This window comes from Monodelphis domestica, chromosome 2 (genome assembly GCF_027887165.1).
Source record: "Monodelphis domestica isolate mMonDom1 chromosome 2, mMonDom1.pri, whole genome shotgun sequence".
NCBI classification, from domain to species: domain Eukaryota; kingdom Metazoa; phylum Chordata; class Mammalia; order Didelphimorphia; family Didelphidae; genus Monodelphis; species Monodelphis domestica.
In genome coordinates, this window is record NC_077228.1 from 63,854,838 (window position 1) to 63,875,593 (window position 20,756).

General features: G+C 37.3%; 1 protein-coding gene across 2 annotated transcripts in view; it reads right to left on the minus strand.

Annotated features, from left to right (window-relative positions):
• Positions 1-20,756, minus strand: part of NME7 (NME/NM23 family member 7) — a 193,716-nt gene that overhangs the window by 16,019 nt on the left and 156,941 nt on the right. The gene's annotated exons all lie outside the window — the stretch shown is intronic.

Below are 20,756 nucleotides of genomic sequence, written 5' to 3' on the forward strand. Positions count from 1 at the left end.
AAAGTTACTTTCCTAATTGTCATCAATTCTGCCCCTTCAACATTTCTCAGCATCCAGTCCCTTCTCTGCAGTGACACAGATTCTATCATAGTTTCACCCCTCATCACAGCCTGCCTGGATTATAGAACAGACTCCTAATTGAGTTGTCTTTAATGGATTCCTTATTGTCTCTAAGAGAAAATACAAAATCCTTAGCCTAGGATGTAAGGCATTCCATAGTCTGGCTTCCATCTACCCAGTCCACTATTGTTTCTAATGATTCCCTTTTCATGCTCCTTTCAAGCCAGGCTACTAGTTGTCGCTTGTTCCTGGAGTCCCATCTCTTATATTGGTGCTTTTCCACAGGCTGACTGGCTGGCCCCTGGGCCCAGAATGTCCTTCTTCCCCATATCTCTGAGAATGCTGAGCTTCCTGCAGAGCACACAGGGGCTACCTCCACCTCAAGACATATTTTCCTTCTACTTCAGTCTCTGTGTGTATGCCATGGTATTCTGGTACAATCTAAGTTCTTTCCTTTGTGCTCTTTTATATCCTCAGCACTAGAACTTTGTATAGTGCAGGAACTTAATCCTTGCTTGATTGAACTGAATTATCCAGTGTATCCCTTCTTCCTCCTTCCCTTTTCCCCTCTCTTCGTTTCTTCCTTCTTTCCTCCACCTTCTTTCTTTCCTACCTTTGTTTCGCCCTCCCTCGATCTCTCCCTCCCCTCCTCCCTATCTCTCTTATTATCACCAGACAACCATCCTTCCTTCCATCCTTCCTTCCTTCCTTCTTTCCTTCCTTCCTTCCTTCCTTCCTTCCTTCCTTCCTTCCTTCCTTCCTTCCTTCCTTCCTTCTTTCCTTCCTTCCTTCCTTCCTTCCTTCCTTCCTTCCTGGTAGTTTTAGTTTTAACTGCTATGTAAAAGCTTCCAAATGTGAACAGCCAGAGGTTCATACCCACCATAGACTGAGCCAACTATTCCAGTCACTTGAAAATATTCTCTCAGAATACGACCTTCTCTCAGCATGAGTAAGCAGGAGTAACTTCCTGTTTTCAAATTTTTCTGTTAGTTTAAGGAATCTCAAAGTATAGTTTCAAAGAAAGAATGAGTTAAGAACAGTCCTTAAAATACTTCCATCACCTTTCACTCCATTTTAGTGTGTGCCCAGAAACCAATGAGTCTTTGAACAATCCCAAGTTGTACCCCAAGAATGGAAACTGCTTGACTAGTTTTATACCCCTGAAGGGATCTAAATATAAATGATAAGATATCTGACAAAAAGAACATTTGACCTGAAAGCAAAGTGGTAAAGAGGATTTGCTGAGTAAAGCTTTGAACAGAAAATGAATTAGAACTCTACATTCAGGTAAGTTTATAGATCATTTGTGGTAAAAGCTTAAAGATGGGCCAGCAAAGCCCTATGTGAATTCTACATCACCTGGTTAAGAGCTTTGGTTCCATTTGCCATTCAATAGAAGGAATTTCATTTGGTTAGAGACAGTTCTAACTCATGGAAGTGGCTTGTTTTGAGTATGGAGAACCTCAGTGACAACATGACACATGACTGACAGAGAAGAGAGGCTTCGAGATTCAGAAATCTTTTTAAATTTTTCTTTCAGTAACTAAAAAAAAAACACTTCAAAGACAGGATACAAAGTGCAGGGGTGATAGATACTTTTCTAAATGTCCAATGAAGTAAAGTTAATACTCTACAAATATAATAAATACCACAAAGAAAAAATACACAGTGAAATCTCCAAATTTACAGATTATATTAATTGCTTCCAGGAAATGAAATATAAAGTGAATCAATAAAATGGAATATCACTGAGGAATATGCCTGGGGGGAAAAGTAGGAATAAGCCCATATTAAAATACGGGTATCATGGGCTTCATGAGCTCCCCCCAAAACTTAAACCAGATTTATAAAATTATGAACTCTGCTCTAACAGTAGTGATATAGTTAAGGCATCCCGGAGCTTTAGTAATATTCCCTGAAGACAAGAACTCAGTGATTTAAAAAGGAACAGCATAAGGGCAATCTAGGTGGAACACAGGATACAAGTGTTAAACTTGGAAATGGGAAGACCTTAGTTTAAGTCCTGACTAAGATATTTACTAGTGTAAACTTGGGCAAATAACTTTTCTCAGACTCAGTTTCCACATTTGTAAAATGAGAATGACAAAAGAACCTATTTCTCAAGGGCTTTGTTAGGATTAAATTTAACATGTACATAATTTTGTAACTGTTACAGTGCTATATAAATGCTAGAGAACTAACCAAAAATATTATTACCTCATTTTTATCTTGAAAAATCACAGGATATTCATTCCAATGAAAATTTTTGTTACTATATTAGTTTTATAAAAAAATTCCAGATAAGGCAGGTAAACTAAAAATATCTAAAAGGTGGACTAAACTCTATTTGAAGAGAGAATAAACAGGAGGGTCTCACCAGTCCAATGAGGCAGGAAAAGTTACATGGGTAAGAGGAACAACATAGACAAGGTAAATGTGAATTTATTCATCAAATTATACAACCAGAACTATATATAAAGTCTTAATAAGCAAATATCAGGACATATAAAAAGTTCCTTAGTAAGTCAACAAACATTTATTTAGCATCTACTGTATACTATGAATTTTAAAACTACTCCACCCTACTCAGACTGTATTTTAGAAGATTTGATTTAGCTATTCCCTGATTTGTAACAATGGAGATACTTGGTCTAACAGAATCGGGTCTTGGGAACTCTACATTGCTCCACCCTACTTAGTTTAATAAGATCAGGAATGTTTGCACCCATACTCAAGGATTAAGTATCTAAGAAGATGGCCTTCAACAGACATATGCAGAAACAGGTGACAGACCCCTGGGCTGTCCTAAGTCAAGCTAAGCTATCATTGGTACATATGAGATGCAGGAAAGTGACGTAAAACCATCTATATAGGACATGTCACTTCCTCTCTTTGCCCTCTTTCCTGGGAGAGGCAACTCTGGCTGGCAGCGTGCTAAGCATTCCAACATCTTGGCATGGTGGCAGCTATTTGTCTGGGTTTTGGCAGTGAGTTTGCCCTTGAGCTGATTTAGGTTCAAGCATCTTGGCTGAGCCTTCTTGGAGTTCAGGCTGATTCCTTCCTAGAGCCTCTGGTCTTCCTCCTGGCACAAGCCAGGTGGTTGAAATCCACACCCTTTCCTTCTTCCTTCTCCTTAATTTCTTTCCACTATATTAATTAAATCACCATAAATTTCCAGCTGACTTGGGTATTTTTTTATATTTGGGATATCCATGGCGACCAAATAATTAATATAGTTTAGGTCATAACGCTAAAATTATCCTTTACAATACCAAGCACTATGATAAGTGCTGGAGATTCAAAGAAAGAAAGAAAAAGTCCCTGAACCCCAGAAGCTCATATTCTAATGGGAAGATGACATACAAATAAGTTAAATTAGAGATCTAAGGGGAGGCATTAGTGTTGATGGGGATCAATAAGGTTTCTCACAGAACGTGAGCATTTTGCTGGTATTTGAAGGAAGCCATGTAAACAAGAGGACAAAAATTTAAGGCAAGGGGCAGAGCTAGTAAAAAAGAGCCAAGATCAGGAGATGGAGAGTCTTGTTCAAGGACTGGTATCACAGGATCACAGAGTATTGTATGTATGTGGAGGGAGGAAGGGAGAGAAGGTGTAAAAAAAAACTGAAAAGGCAGGAGATGGGGAGCAGGTTAAGCAAGGTTCTGAACTCCTGAAAATTTTCTATTTGATCCTGGAGGTTCTAGGAAGCCATTGGAATTTAATGATCACATCTGAGGGAGATTACTTCAGAAGCTTGAGAAGAGGATGAAATGGAGTGGGAAGAGATAGCAGAGAAAACAACCACTAGGCTAATGCAAATTCTTTTTCAAGAACAGATAGTAAATCACACAACTGTTTATCCCAATAAACTTGGTATAACAAAAATATAAGTAAAAAAAGTATTGATGAAAAAGTTAGATCCAAATTTGTTAATTGATTAAGAAAAGGAGCATAAAGAGGAATATTGAGTCCCTCTAATCTTTAAGAGTTTTTGAATCAGAAGAGAGAAATGGATAGACTGACAGAAAGATAGGTTAGGTAGGTAGGTAACAAGAATGTAGTTAAACACATTAAGTGCAACTAGTAGGAACCTAATAAATATTTATTGACTGACAATCTTCATGTGCTCCCTTCTATCTTTCCTTTTTTTATATTTCTCATTACTACCACTTTCCCTTCCTACTCAGATATACAGATCAATCAATGATCAGACAAAGACAGATAGACAGACACATATAGATAAAAGTATTTATTAAGCATTAAGTAACAGGCACTGTACTAAGAGCTAGACAGATAGACCAACATATGTAGACAGACAGAAAATAAAGAGTTAATAAATCCATTAATAAAATCACTAGCCATATGTTCCCCTTTTTTTTTCTTCTTTTTTTCATATTTCTCATTACCACCACCTTCCTAGTTTAACCAGTGACTAAAAGAATATCCCTCCAAAGGTCCTGGCTTCTGCTTTCTGTCAATGACTTTTCTCTAACACTAAGGAGAACCTGGTAAACTTTTTCAAACTATAGGAGGACAGTCACTACCAAGGCCAGGTAAGGCAAATCAAGAGCTAGTGCTAGTTTGCCAGTTTTAACAGATAGAAGTGGGGGGTGAAATTCCCGTTAGTGGGAAGCAGACAGGTAGGACTCCTGATACTAGGCAAGTATGACCAAAAAAATATAGATAGATAGATAGATAGATAGAGATAGAGATACAATATCATCTAACCAATTCTTTTCTAAAACCCAGGTTCAACTTAATTTAATTCCCAACCATGTCCACGTGGTTCATAAATAACTCCATGGTAGATTTCTGGTATGGCCTAAAAAATTACCCACTTAAAGTTTTATCAGGTTAAATCTTTAGGTCAAAGAAGACATATTGATTCCTTCTTTGTAGCTTTAAGACACTAAAAATCAGATTAGTCCAGTGTAGAATTAGGATCATTCACTTTAATTATTTTAAAAGGTACTTTCCACATTAACTCACTTAAAATCAACACTTAGAAGCTCACATCAGAGTAATGACTATGTATCTAAAAGCCTATGCTAACACAATATTGTTTCTAAGAACAATTTCGAAGGTAGACTTGCTCAATCACATACTGTGTAATAAGACCCAGAAAGTTTCCTTTTCAAGACTCCATTTGGGAGTATTTTATGATTGGGGGGTGAGCGTGGGTGGAAATGGGACAATGCATAGTTTGAAAGTGAGAAAATCTCAGAATCAGAAGCTACAGAGCTCACTCTCTTCTACACTGTCAGGGAGCACCATGGTCCTTTGGTCTGTGCTTAAAGACATCTCGAGTGGATCAACCCACCACTGCCTGAAGTGGGTCATTTCCCTTTTGTACAGCTCTTAATTGTTAGGAAGGCTTTTTTTTTTTTTATTTGAGCATTTCCAAACATTATTCACTGGAGACAAAGATCATTTTCTTCCCCCCCCCCACCTCTCCCATAGCTGACATGCGATTCCACTGGGTATCACATGTGTTCTTGATTCGAACCCATTTCCATGTTGTTGGTATTTGCATTAGAGTGTTCATTTAGAGTCTCTCCTCAGACATGTCCCCTCCACCCCTGTAGTCAAGCAGTTGTTTTTCCTTGGTGTTTTTATGGAAGGATTTTCTTATGGGAAGCCTAAGCAACTTCTATTTCCTCCCTGGGGGTTTTCCTATCATTCCAAACAGAACAATACATAGTGTGATGGAAAGTAAAGAGCACAGGATCTGAGGACAAATCCTAGCTCTACTACTTAGGACATATATAACCTTGGGCAATTCACTTAACCTCACTCGATCTCAACTTCATCCTCTGTAAAATGAGGGTGAGGGGCTCAATGGAGAGAGGTGGAATATATGAGAGATGCTACGAGATGAAAGTGACAAGATTTAATCACTGGTTATGGGGGGGGTAAGAGAGATTGAGCAATTGAGGATAACTCTTTAAGTTAAGAGCTTGAGTGAACAGGAGGATGAAGTTACCCTCAAGATTATAGGGAAGTTGAGAAAAGAGGCTGTTTGGTTTTTTATCACACACACACACACACACACACACACACACACACACACACACACACACACACACACTTCTTGCTCCCTCTAATTACTTCCTCCCTTCCCTTGTCTTATTCTCCTTCTACTTCTTTGTAGGGTAAGATAGAATACTAAACTCCAATGAATATGGTTGTTATTCCAAAAGAGGCTGTTTGGGAAGAGAGATAAAGAGCTCAGTTTTGGAATATTGAGTTTCAGATGTTAATGAGAAATCCAGTTCAAAAATTTCAATACGTAGCTGAAGACATGAGACTAGAAGTCTTGAGAATAGTTAGAGCTATCAAATATATATAATATATTTATATCAACATAGACAAATAGAACTGTTTCATCGGTTTCAACATGATAATGGACCCCCTTGGAACTGATGTTTCACCGAGTGAAACAGTCTGGAGGAAAAAGAGAAGGTCCAGGATAGAGCTCTGGAGAATCCCCCTGGTGACTGGGTCTGACCCAGATGAAAATCCAGTCAAGGACATTGGGTATATCACCTTCCCCAACCTCAGTTTCCTCATTTGTAAAAGGGGAATAATCATGGCACCTATCTCAAAGGATTACTGTAGACATTAGAAGAAATAATCTTTGTAAAGTTCTTTGGAAAGCTTGAGTTAATATGCCTATATATAGATCCTTCAACTAGTCTTTACAGAAATGAGCTATTGTTGTTTAGTTGGGGGTTTTTTAAGTTGTGTTCTACTCTTTGTGACCCCTTTTAGGGTTTTCTTGGCAAATACCAAGTTGTGTTTAATTTCCTTCTCTAGCTCATTTTACAGATGAGAAAACTAAGGCAAACAGGGTTTAGTGACTTGTCTAAGGTCTGAGTATCTGAGTCTTCCTGACGCCAGGGAAAATGCTGTAGCCATTGTGCTACTTGGTTACCCCAAGAGCTATTAAGAAATGAAATCTAATCCTCTCATCATCCTGATGACCAATCATTGGACTCATTACAGCATACTGATGCTCTTCCTAAAAGGTGGCACCCAGACCTGAGCACAACACTCCAGCTGTGGTCTAACCAGGGCCACCATAGTAGAGAGGTGAATGTAAATGATCCTAATGTCTCAATCACAGATGTGCCTTTCTCAGCCTTTTTTAGTAAAACACACTCAGTAATCACATCAGCTATGTTCTAGGGTCATTAGACAATATCCAAATCAGCATCTCCGTCTGTCCTGTGGTGTTTAAGATGCTGTCCAGATAGAATTACAAAAGAAAATATTGTCAAGACAAAGAGCTCCAGAGAGAAAATCTTCATTAAAGGTAAATGAAAGGCCTTTCAAGACTCAGTGCTCTTTGCTGCCTGGTGCTTCTCCTGGATTAAGGAGAAGGAAGAGATGTGACAACCAGTTCAGCCCAGTCTCAAGCTCACACTTTAGGAGTTAGGGAAAAGTCCTACTTTCATCATCCAGTTCAATCAATCCTGCCCTTTTCAGCTGGGATCATTATCAAGGGAACCAATTATTGCCAACTTCCGTGGTGTTTTCTTTCATCTAGACACCTTGCCGTCCCTCATGGGACTAACGTTTCACTTAATAGCAACCAAAATGACCTTCCCTTCTAATGGGCAAGGAGTAAATAGGAACCATTCACCAAGGAGTCTCAGGGAATATGAATGTTCATCACACATTCAGTAAATTCTTCTCTTTTCCTTTCAGTTTAATCAATAAGCTGTGGTCTTGGGCAAGTCCAGGGACTCCAATAATACTTAAAAAAAAAAAACTCTTACCCTTACTTTCTGACTTGCAATCAATATGAAGTATCAATTCCAAGACAGAAGAGCAATAAGGGCTAGGAAATTGAAGTTAAGTGACTTGCCCAGGGTCACACAGTTAGGAAGTATTTGAAGCCAAATTTGAACCTAGGCCCTCTAGGATTCACAGGTTCTATCACTGTGTTATCTAGTTGCCCTTCCAGGAATATTTTCCATTCTGCCAATTATGTTGAAGATAAAAGGCCCACACTTGATGATTTCAGCCAAAACTTAAATCTTGAATTTGAAAATCAAAACTTGAATTACTCCGCTATGGGGTGAGAGAATTTTAAACATAAAATTCGCCTCACCTTTTCCTACTCTTCACATGCTAGGAATGAGTAGTGGTAGACAGTTTTAAAGGTTAGTATTAATGTTTATTGAGGGTTTTGTGGGGGTAGTTGGGGATTTTGGAGGGGTCCTGTGATTTTATGGATCTATGATTTCATCAGGATTGGGAAACTCTCTCCAGTAATACAACTTGGCAGCTCAACTGCAACTTATTCCCAAGAGTTTAACAGACATTCCTATAGTCATCTAGCTAGCTTGTGTCACAGGGAGGGCTTGACCCCTCTTTCTATAGCCTCTGTATTTATGAAGTGAATACTATGAATTGGGGAACATAGAGGTAAATATATTACTGTCTACTTGTGGAAATTTGATCTTTGCAGAAAAGCCAAATCTAGCTGTGGACGGGTATCATGAGCTCTATTCAATTGAGAGAATCATTCTAGGGCTATTTAAAACCAACTAAAAAGTAAATAAAATACATATTATAAGAAAAAGTAATGTTCATCACTTCTCATTTATTTTGATTATCCATTATAATTGTCCATTATAATATACATTTTGAGCCAATCAGATTTTGAAAAGTAACTATATAAAGGGAAAAGGGATGACTGGTTCTGAAGTGTGGGCCATGGCATGATCCCAGCAGTATGTGAACAACAGGTTGTATCCTACTCTTCCTATGTCAGTCATCTTGAAACTTGTCTTGGCTAACACTCCTTCATTTTGTTCTTTCTCTTTGTTCTGCAAGCTCCCAGTCTCCTGGCTTCTGAGCAGGTTTTGAACCATCTGGGTAGTTACAACCTAATTGCTATTGGGCATCCATTCAACAGCTATGCAAGGGACATTGAAAAAAATTTCCCCTCCCTGACCCAGCATGCTAACACACTGCTCTGCTGATCACCCCTGGCTACAGTAGTTGTCAGACTTTTGGAAGGTGAACTGCTCTCTGGGTCAGTGACCATAAGAACCCAATATCTTTTACACCTTGAGTGGAACAGAGTGAATGCAAGGCTGGTTTGATATTAGGAAAACTATCAGCATAATTGACCATGTCAATAACCAAACTAACCGAAATCACATGATTATCTTATTAGATGAAGAAAAATCATTCAACAAAATACAATACTCATTCCAATTAAAAACACTAGAAAGCATAGGAATAAATAGGTCATTCCTTTAAATGACAAAGAGTTTTTATCTATAACCATTAGTAAGTATCATCTGCAATGGGGATAAAGTAGAAACCTTCCCAATGAGATCACATGTAAAGCAAGAATATCCATTATCACTACTATGATTTAATCTTGTAGGAGAAATGCTAGCTTTAGCAATAAGAGAAGAGAAAGAAATTGAAGGAATTAAAGTAGGCAATGAGGAAACTACACTATCACTCTTTGCAAATGATATTATGATATATTCAGAGAATCTTAGAGAATCCATCCAAAAACTTTAGCAAATTTAGCAGGATACAAAATAAAATCACATAAATTATTAGCATTTCTATATGTTACCCACAAAGTCCAGCAGCAAGAGATAGAGAAATTCCATTTAAAATAACTCTAGACAACATAAAATACCTGGGAATCTACTTGTCAAGACAAACACAGTAATTATATGAACACACAACCATAAAACACTTTTCACACAAATAAAGTTAGATCTAAACAACTGGAAAAATATTAATTGCTGAGCTAATATAAAAATGACAATTCCATCTAAATTAAGATACTTATTTAGTGCCATACCAATCAAATTGCTGAAAAATTATTTTGAAGAAATTTTAATTTAATTAATAATATAATATAAATTTACAATAAATTTATATTTATAGAAAAATAATAAGAAAATTCAACTGGAAGAACATGTCAAGAATATTGTGAAAGGGAATTTTTATTCCCTTTGTCTATTTTAAGTTAATCAATCAAGAATTTAAAGTACTCCTACTTAAGTAAAACACTAACAAAGAAAGTTCAAGCTCTAACAGGCCACAAGCACTGCACACACATATACCCCCCACAGTGCTAGGCAAATTAAAAGGCTATGATTGATACATGAGATGTGATGAGGAGAGCTAATGGGTGGAGAAAACTATATATAAGGGGTAGCCTGAGAGAGATTCGCTCTCTTCATTCTTGGACTATTTTCTGGATCTCCTGGATTCTTGGCTCTTCTCTTCTTGGCGACCTTTAGCCTAGGGAGAGTGAGCTCTGGTGGATGCTTGGCAGTTTTTGCCTCATGTGCACTGAAGGTCCTCAGTGGTTTTTTCAGCATCTTCAGTTTGTCAGATTTCAGCTTCCTGATCTGGACTTTGAATTCTGGTAAGATTTCGCATTCATATTTGCTTTCCTGGTCTGGAGGCACTAGGAAGGCTTAGGATATTATTAGCTAGGTGATATTTTCTATCTCCTTCTTATATTTCCCACTTTAATATCTTTACCTTGCTATAAATAAAGCTACTATCAGCCTAATGACTCATAGTTTAATTTTAACTTTTATAAATGGCGACCACAACAATTCTTTTTCTAACCATTATTATTTTTGTCCACCCAAATTTTTAACTTACATTTGGCAACCAATTTAAATTATTCCAATACCAATAGAATTAATGGAGGGGGAAAGCATGAAGGAAAGTGGTCTAAAAGTACTAAATCTCAAATTATACTATAGAACAATAATCGTCAAAACAGTTTGGTACTAGCTAAGAAATAGAATGGTGAATCAATAGAATAGATTAGATACACAATATATAGGGATAAATAACCTTAGCAATCTAGTGTTTGATAAACCTGAATTCCCCAGCTTTTGGGACAAGAACTCACTATTTGACAAAAACTTCTGGTAAAACTGGAAAACAGTATGGTTAAAAACTAGGTATAGCCCAATCTCTTACACCCTATACCAAGATGAGTTCAAAATTAATATATAGGTTAGACATAAAGGGTGATTACATAAACAAATTTGGGGAAAAGGAAGAATTTGGGACCAAACAAGAAATAGACAACATTACAAGATATAAAACGAAAAATTGTGATACTACTAAATTTAAAGGCTTCTGTGCAAACAAAACCATTGTAAACAATATTAGAACGGAAACAACAAACTGGAGGAAAAATCTAAAGCAAATTTCTTGGATAAAGGCCTAATTTTTAAAATGTATAGAAAATGAAGTCAAATTTATAAGATACAAGTCATTCTCCAATTGCCCAAAGGATATGAACAAGAAATTTTCAGATGAAGCAATCAAAGCTATCAATAATCTTCTGAAAGAATATTCTAAATCTCTCTTAGAGAAATGCAAATAAAAACAACTCTGAGGTACCACCTCACATCTATCAGACCAATATGACAATAATATGAAGTAAAAGGAAAATGACACTAAAAGAATGTGATAAATGCTGGCAAGGATGTGGCAAAATCTGGACAATAATATATTATTGGAGTTATGAACTGATCCAACCATTCTGGAAGGTATAATAATTAAAATGATATTTCTAGACACACACACACATACATACATACATACATATATATATATATATATATATATATACATATATAAAATTTTATTGGAAGGGTAGACAACGTTCCTATAAGTAACCTGAACACATGGTGCCTAGCCTGCAAGTATCTTCTCTCCTTCCCCCTCATCTGCCTGCTCTGTCCCTCCTACTTTTTCTCTTAATTCTCCTGCGGTTCTCTCGTGGTCCTGCCCCAAACCTTAACTTTTATTGACGTACAGAACATATACTGGCGCAACCCTGGCCCAACTGTGGTATATCAGGAATGTCTGATAGACAGGTAAAGTTACTCAGGAGGGGGAGGGGATGAGCTTCCTTGACACAAACCCCCTGTGATCCTTTGGGAGACCCGTCTTCCCAATGGATCATTTAAATATAACTATCTTTTAACTCTAAATACTTTCTAGCTAAAAGTACATACAATATTGCATTTTTCTAAGAGGGAGTTACAATAGAGATGGGTGTAAAATACAAAAACTGATTAATAAATGCATTGACAAAATGCCAATTGGGGGCAGTCCCTTATGGCATAAGTGTTTACATTCAGAATAAGTATGTTCAACCCCTTCAATTCAGTTCATTATATCCCAAAGTTCATTCTGGATCTTTTGATGCAGTTTGTAGCTTCTTTAGGCATATTTACAGCACCTTCTCCAAAAGGATCCACTTTTTTGATTTTGGGGTATTGGCAAGTTTCTTTTCCTGAAATTCCTCCAAAAAATTTTAAATCTTGCATTTTAGGATAATTGCACAATCCCCCCTAAGGAGGGTATTGAGGAACACCAGAATCACACTGGGATACATGACTGAGTTATGAGGTATATGAAACAATTGTCAAAAGAAAAAACAAAACAAAAACCAACCACTCAAAAAATCCCAAATAAAAAAAGTAAAAATAAAATAAAAATCTTATGTGTATAAAATTCTGAGTAAAAAAAATAAACCTGTAACATGTTCTTGAATCACAGCAAGGACCAATTAAAGTGACTTATGTCCCACAAACCTGTAGGACAATAGCAGCAATATAGCAAAATACCCATTTGTTTCCAGGACTACAGAAAATTGCCAAAATATAAGATTGAAAGGACTAAGTTCCAGCAGCAAATGGGAAAATTCATTCCCTGGTCTGATTTTACCATCATTGTCAGAGATAAGGGGAGCCAGGATGATAGCCAACCTGAGGCACTTGACTCAAAGTATGGTTCAAGAAAGGCATGCATCTTAACATATGTCAAGTGCCACAAACTCGATTGGCACACTGGGTTTAAGTCCTTTTGTACTGGCATAGAAGTTCAACAATCCTCCCTGGAATGGATTTGGTCTATTTTGACCTTGTGCTACTTGACACTGTATAATAGTGGCTCTTTCGTTCCCTTCTCCTAGAATCAGATATAATCATTTAACAAAGTCCAATACCATTTATCAATAAATGGCAGGTTTCCATAGTAGAAAGCTTTTGGGGTATGCATATTACTAGGGCTAATAGATATTGTAAACTTTTTCCTTCAAGTAAAAGAAAACATTAATACTGATTCCATGTACTTCAAGAATCACCGACGTTAGTAAAAAAGAAAGAAAAAAAATCAAATATCCTATTACAAACATGTAGAGAAAACAAATAATGAAAAAAATTATAATTTTGCAGTTCACATTCCATGTGACAATGTGTTAGCTGAGCAGAGGCACAACACAAAAGGTGCTCACTCAAAAACGAAATATATATCACCCATAACCTGGCCAGGATCCACAGTATGAGTGTACATAAGTTTTTCACTAGGTAAAAGTCTTTTAAAAATGGTTGTACAACCAACCAAGAATTAAAGAGAGCAGCAGTTTATGCTTTTGAGAGACATAAGAAAAAGGAGAAGGAGAACACTGATTTAGTGGAAGCATTAAGGAAGGAAATAAAGGAATTGACTTCTAAACAGGATGAGATGGATAAGGAGAATGCTACTTTAGTAGAGATACTTGAGAAAGCAAATAAAAGAATTAACTGAAACAGTTGTGAAGGTAAAGCAAGGAGAGATCATAGTTCCCTTACAAGAATCTACAAAACAACCACTAACATTTTTCTGGAAAAGTTGGTCATGTGTTTATGAATTGTAAAAAGAGAAAGCAGGAGAATAGAAATAGAAGTTTCAGGAATAGTAATATTGATAGGAGGGACAGTTATTCGAGTGATAAAAATAAAAAATCACACCAAAACACCTGTACTCAATGTGGGAACTCCCCTCACCATGGGAGACCCCAGAGGTGTGGACAAAGGGATTGTGATGATTAATGGTACTTGGGAGGGGAAGGAACCACAAAGAGTCTGGAGGTGAATTTTAAGCCTCTTCAGACCTAATTGACTTATTGATGTAATTGTTTCAGTTTGTTCCCCTCCCCAGAATGAATAAATCTCTGTAACTCAATTCTAAATACAAGATGTATGTAATTTACTGTTAACTGATTTGTAAGTTATCAAAATTGAAATATTCTGTTACATTGTCTTTATTTGAACAACTTGTTTTAAAACAGGTCAGGTCCCGTGGGAGAGGGTTACATGGGGAGAGTTCAGACACTGGTTAGAAACAGGAGTCTGCCTTTCACACCTGTGGGATCCAGCCCTTTAATATAAAGCAGCTGCTACCTTTCCTAGGTCCCCAGTTCTGCTTTGGGCAAAAAGCCTCCTTCCCCTTCTCTACTGCCCGAGGGAGCCCCTAAACTATACTCAAGGATTAATTTAAGGAGGTGTCTCCATGCTCAGCACAGCCCCTGGCTGAGCAAAGCAGCAGTACCAGCCAGTGGTTTCTCATGCCCAGGGAAGTTAGGGATTGGGGCTGGGTTTCTAAAGTAAGAGAACGGAAAGGAGGTGGAGTCAAGATGATGGCTGAGAAGGAGCAGAAGTTCAGACCTCTGAATACCCTCCCTTACTGATCACAAACCAAATGCTCTAAGGGGACTGAAAATCACACCTAACAAAACAGAGCCAAGAAATCCTCCTGCTGGACTCAATTCTAAAGGTAAGCCCCCCAAAAACCTGGAATTCAAGAACACGTGGGTTTGAGGGGAAGGCAGAAGGAAGGTCCCAGGACCCCTCCCCCCACCCAAGAGTGCTGGGCCTCAGTGGCAGGGGGAACCTCTGGGTGGGCAAAGGTGCTGGTCTGGAGGGTATACCTTGTGGGCAGGGTTGTGCCAAGCTCAGAGCATGGAACACAGATGGCGGGGAAGGAACTAGAGGGGGAGCATAGAGCTTGTAGCCTGGCCAGAGCTGTGGAGATCCTCCATATTTATTCCAGCCTTCCAGGAGGTTTTGGACTCAGAGCACCCTCAGCCCCACCCAGCTGAACTTAATTCAATCAAAAGTCTTCAGAACTCAGGGAAACCCAGGCTCCACACCCCTCCCTCATTGACTTCTGGACTTTAATCCAATCAAAAGCCTCCAGAGGACAGGGAAGTTCAAACCCCAACACCCTCCCCCACAGACTGCACTGAGAGATCTTCTGTCAAAGCTCCAAGAGGGGTGACTGGCAGAAGCCCCCAAAACCAAAAAAATGAGAGGACCAAGAGTACAGACAAATACAGGGAGCAAAGAAGGGGCGAATATGAGCAAACAACAGAAAAAAGAAGAAATTACAATAGACAGCTTCTATTCAGCAAACGGAACAGAGGGGGAGAGATCAGCAAACGATAAATCAGAAACCCCAGTGAATTGGATACAGGCTTTGGAAGAACTCAAAATGCAATTCAAAACAAAATTAAGAGAGGCTGGAGACAATTGGGAAAAGAACTTAAAAACGAAGTCATCTGGAAACAGAGGTACTTGAACTAAAATGAGAAAATAGTGACTTTAAAGCCAAAATCAACCAGCCGGAAAATGAGGCAAAGGAGATGAAAGATGAGGCAAAGAAGACGAAAGATGAGGCAAAGGAGATGAAAGATGAGGTAAAGAGGATGAAAGATGACCTCCATAGAAAATCAGACCAGAAAGAGAAGGATGACCAAAAGGCCAGGGATGAAATCCAGTATTGAAGAACCAGAATACAACAACTAGAATTAAGTGACCTCACAAGGCAGAAGGACACTATAAAACAAAACCAAAAGAATGAAAACATTGAGGAAAATATGTAGCATCTCATTCACAAAACAGAGGATTTAGAAAATTGTTCGAGGAGAGAAAATTTAAGAATCATTGGTCTACCAGAAGACCATGACAAAAGAAAAAGCCTGAACACAATACTACAGGAACTCATTCAAGAAAACTGCCCTGATATTCTAGAACAAGAAGAACAATTGGAGATTGAAAGAATCCACAGATCAACTCCTCTGTACTTAATCCCCAACTGACAACACCCAGGAAGGTTATAGCCAAATTCAAGAACTATCAGACCAAACTGCCAAGAAGAAGTCATTCAGATACCATGGAACCACAGTGAGGATAACACATGATCTGGCTGCATCCACATTGAAGGACCGAAAGGCATGGAATAAGATATTTCGGAAAGCAAGGGAACTAGGTCTACAACCAGGAATCAACTACCCAGCAAAACAGACTATATTCTTACAGGGGAAAGTATGGTCATTCAACAAAATAGAAGAATTCCAAGAATTTGTAAAGAAAAGACCAGACATGAACAGAAAATTCAATGCCCAAACACAGAACTCAAGAGATTCATCAAAAGGTAATTTAAAAAAGAGGGGAAAAAGAAAAACAAAACAAAAAAACCCCTTTTTTTTCTTTTTTTAAGAGACTCAATAAGTTAAAATGCTATGTATCCCTATATGAAAAGAGGCCATTGGTAACTCTTAAAAACTGTTATTACTTGAGAAGCTAAAGAATTACACTTAGAGGGAACAGTGACAAACTGTATAGGATGAAAGGACAAGACATAAATAGGTATATAGATATATGCATGCATAAATACATATATATGTGCTAAAAAAAAGAGGTTAATACTAAAAGAAATGTGAAAAGAAAAATGAGGGTAAATTTATATGTCACAAAAAAGCTCATGGTGGAAGGGGGGAGAACATCAATACAATGGAAGGGTAAAGAGGTTGGAGATAGGAAATACTCAACTCTTACGTGCTTTGAAATTGACCCAAAGAGGGAAGAATAATCCAATCCATTGGGGTAAAGAATAGATTTTCTCCCTATAGGGGAGTAAAAGGGTAACAAACAAACTGGTGGGGAGGGAAGCAGTACAAGGGAGGGAGAGGGTGGGAGGGGTAATTTTAGAAAGACTAAAGGGAAAATAAGGGGGGGGGTGGGAGGAAAAGAGGGGGATAGAAAGGGGCATAAAATAAGGGTGGTAACTAGGGGGACTGATTAAAAACAAACATTGGTGTAGAAGGAAATAGTGAAAAAAGAAAAGACAGGACCAGGAGTAGAAATCAAAATGCTGGGAAATGCACAGCTAGTAATCATAACTCTGAATGTGAATGGAATGAACTCACCCATAAAACGCAGGCGAATAGCAGAGTGGATTAGAATCCAAAAACCTACCATATGCTGTCTACAAGAAACACACATGAGGAAGGTCGACACGCATAGAGTGAAAGTAAAAGGATGGAGCCAAATCTATTGGGCATCCACTGATAAAAAGAAGGCAGGAGTCGCAATCATATCTGACAGAGCTAAAGTAAAAATAAATCTAGTTAAAAGAGATAGGGAAGGTAATTAAATCCTAAAAAAAAGGCAGTATAGATAATGAAGAAACATCCATACTCAACATGTATGCACCAAATGGCATAGCATCCAGATTTCTAAAGGAGAAACTAGTGGAGCTCAAGACTGAAATAGATAGAAAAACTATACTAGTTGGACATCTGAACCTTCCTCTATGAGAACTAGATAAATCAAATAAAAAAAATAAATAAGAAAGAGATAAGAGAAATGAATGAAATCTTAGAAAAATTAGTGTTAGTAGACATGTGGATAAAAAGAAATAGGGATAAAAAGAAATAGGAACAAAAAAGAATATACCTTCTTTTCAGCAGCACATGGTACATTCACAAAAATTGACCATGTATTAGGGCATAAAAACATTGCAAACAAGTGCAAAAGAGCAGAAATAATAAATGCCACCTTCTCGGATCACAACACAATGAAAATAATAATTAGTAATGGCACATGGAGAGTTAAATAAAAAATTAATTTGAAATTAAACAATATGATACTCCAAAACCAGTTAAAGACCAAATCGTAGAAACAAATAATAACTTCATTGAAGAAAATGACAATGATGAGACATCCTTTTAAAACCTATGGGATGCAGCCAAAGCAATACTCAGGGGGAAATTTATATCCTTGAGTTCATATATTAGCAAATTAAGAAGGGCAGAGGTCAATGAATTGGGCATGAAAATTAAAAAACTAGAAAGCAAACAAATTAAAAATCCTCAGATGAAGACTAAATTAGAGATCCTAAAACTCAAAGGAGAAATTAATAAAACTGAAAGTCAAAGAACTATTGATTTAATAAATAAGACTAGAAGCTGGTACTTTGAAAAAACAAATAAAATAGACAAAGTACTAGTCAGTCTAATTAAAAAAAGGAAAGAAAAAAGTCAAATTGACAGTATCCAAGATGAAAAGGGAGATCTCTCCTCAAATGAAGAGGAAATTAAGGCAATCTTTAAAAACTTCTATGCCCAATTATATGGCAACACATATGGCAATCTAGGTGATATGGATGAATACTTACAAAAATATAAATTGCCTAGACTAGAGGAGGAAGAAATAAATTAGCAAAACAAGCCCATATCAGAAAAAGAAATTGAACAAGCCATCAAAGAACTCCCTAAGAAAAAATCCCCAAGGTCCAGATGGATTCACAAATGAATTCTATCAAACATTCAAAGAACAACTAATCCCAATATTATACAAACTATTTGACAGAATAAGCAACGAGGGAGTTCTACCAAATTTATTTTATAACACAAACATGGTACTGATCCCAAAGCCAGGCAGGTCAAAAACAGAGAAAGAAAACTATAGGCCAATCTCCTTAATGAATATATATGCAGAAATGTTAAATAATGTAACCACAAAAATGTGGTTTCTAAGACTGTGAATTGAGAAAACTGTAAAGGTTTTGGCCAAACTGTAAAGATAATTTTTAGTGTCTTGATTTAAATCAAAAATAAGTGGTTACCCTGGGAAAATTCCCAAATATGAAAATACCAAGTCAGCAGGGTTTTATGGGGATTTTAATTAATATAAATGAACAAATTAAGTGGGGAGAGAGAGAGAGAGAGAGAGAGAGAGAGACAGAGAGAGAGAGAGAGAGAGAAAATAGTATAAAGGGCCTAGGTCAAATGGCCTAGGCCTGAGCCTTAAGGGAGAGTGAGTCAGTTTTTCTCACTCACCACAAGATCGTCCAAGCTGGGTTCTAGTCCTTCACTGAAATCCTCAACTCCAGAACTGAGTTCAGAGATCCTCCTCTGAACTCCTGAACTCCGAACTGAGTTCAGAGATCCTCATATGAACTCTTGACCCCTGAATCCCTGAGTTCAGAGAGCTCCTTTTAAAGAGGATTTTCTCTTATGTCACCTCCCCCAAACTTTCACATCTACCAATCACAGTAGATGCTTTCCCCCAGAACTGCCCATTCTCAGTTCCTATCTTCTTTGGTTCTCACCTTCTCTGATTAAACTAAGACATCACACCTCTTTGGTTAAGCTTGCCTTCTGTAAGTTGCTTGACCTTTTAATGATTAATTCAACCTTTATAGGTACTTAGCACCCTTTTGTATTAGGTCTAAAAATAGACCTAGCTTAAGGTTCTAGCTTTACTATAAGTGTGAGTTAGGGACTTTTCATTGTTCAATCAGGAATTTGCAACTTTATCTTCCCCTGAGGCACTGTCTGAGCAGGGTGGAGTAATTTTAAAGTTCTCAATACATTCCTGACCAAGTACCTCCATTGTAGAAAATGGGGAATAGCTTAATTAAATCTTCTGAAGTAGAGTCTGAGCAGTTTTAAGATTCACAATAGGATACTAGCAAAAAGACTCCCACAAGTCATCACAAGGGTTATTCACTATGACCAGGTAGGATTCATACCAGGAATGCAAGGATGGTTCAATATTAGGAAAATCATTCACATAACTGACCATAGTAACAAGCAAATCAACAAAAATCACATGATTATATCAACAGACACAGAAAAAGCCTTTGATAAAATACAGCACCCATTCCTAATGAAAACACTAGAAAGTATAGGAATAGAAGGACATTTCCTAAAAATAATAAACAGCATATATCTAAAACCATCAACTAATATCATCTGCAATGGGGATAAACTACAAGCCTTCCCAATAAGATCAGGAGTGAAACAAGGATGCCCATTATCACCTCTATTATTTAACATTGTACTAGAAACACTAGCAGTAGCAATTAGAGAAGAAAAAGAATTCGAAGGTATTAAAATTGACAATGAGGAGACCAAGCTGTCACTCTTTGAGGATGATATGATGGTTTACTTAAAGAATCCCAGAGAATCAACCAAAAAGCTAGTTAAAACAATCAACAATTTTAGCAAAGTTTCAGGATACAAAATAAACCCGCATAAATCATCAGCATTTCTATGTATCTCCAACCCATTTCAGCAGCAAGAATTAGAAAGAGAAATTCCATTTAAAATCACCTTAGACAATATAAACTACTTAGGAATCTATCTGCCAAGACAAACACAGGAACTATATGAATACAACTACAAAACCCTCTCCACACAATTAAAACTAGATCTAAACAATTGGAAAAACATTGATTGCTCATGGGTGGGATGAACTAATGTAATAAAAATGACAATCCTACCCAAATTAATTTAATTATTTAGTGCCATACCCATTGAACTACCAAAAAACTTTTTTACTGAATTAGAAAAAAAAATAACAAAGTTCATTTGGAAGAACAAAAGATCAAGGATATCCAGGGAAATCATGAAAAAAATGCAAAGGAAGGAGAACTTGCAGTCCCAGATCTCAAACTACTATAAAGAAGAGGTCATCAAAACAATTTGGTACTGGCTAAGAGACAGAAAGGAGGATCAGTCTAACAGACTTGGGGTAAATGACCTCAGTGAGACAGTCTATGAT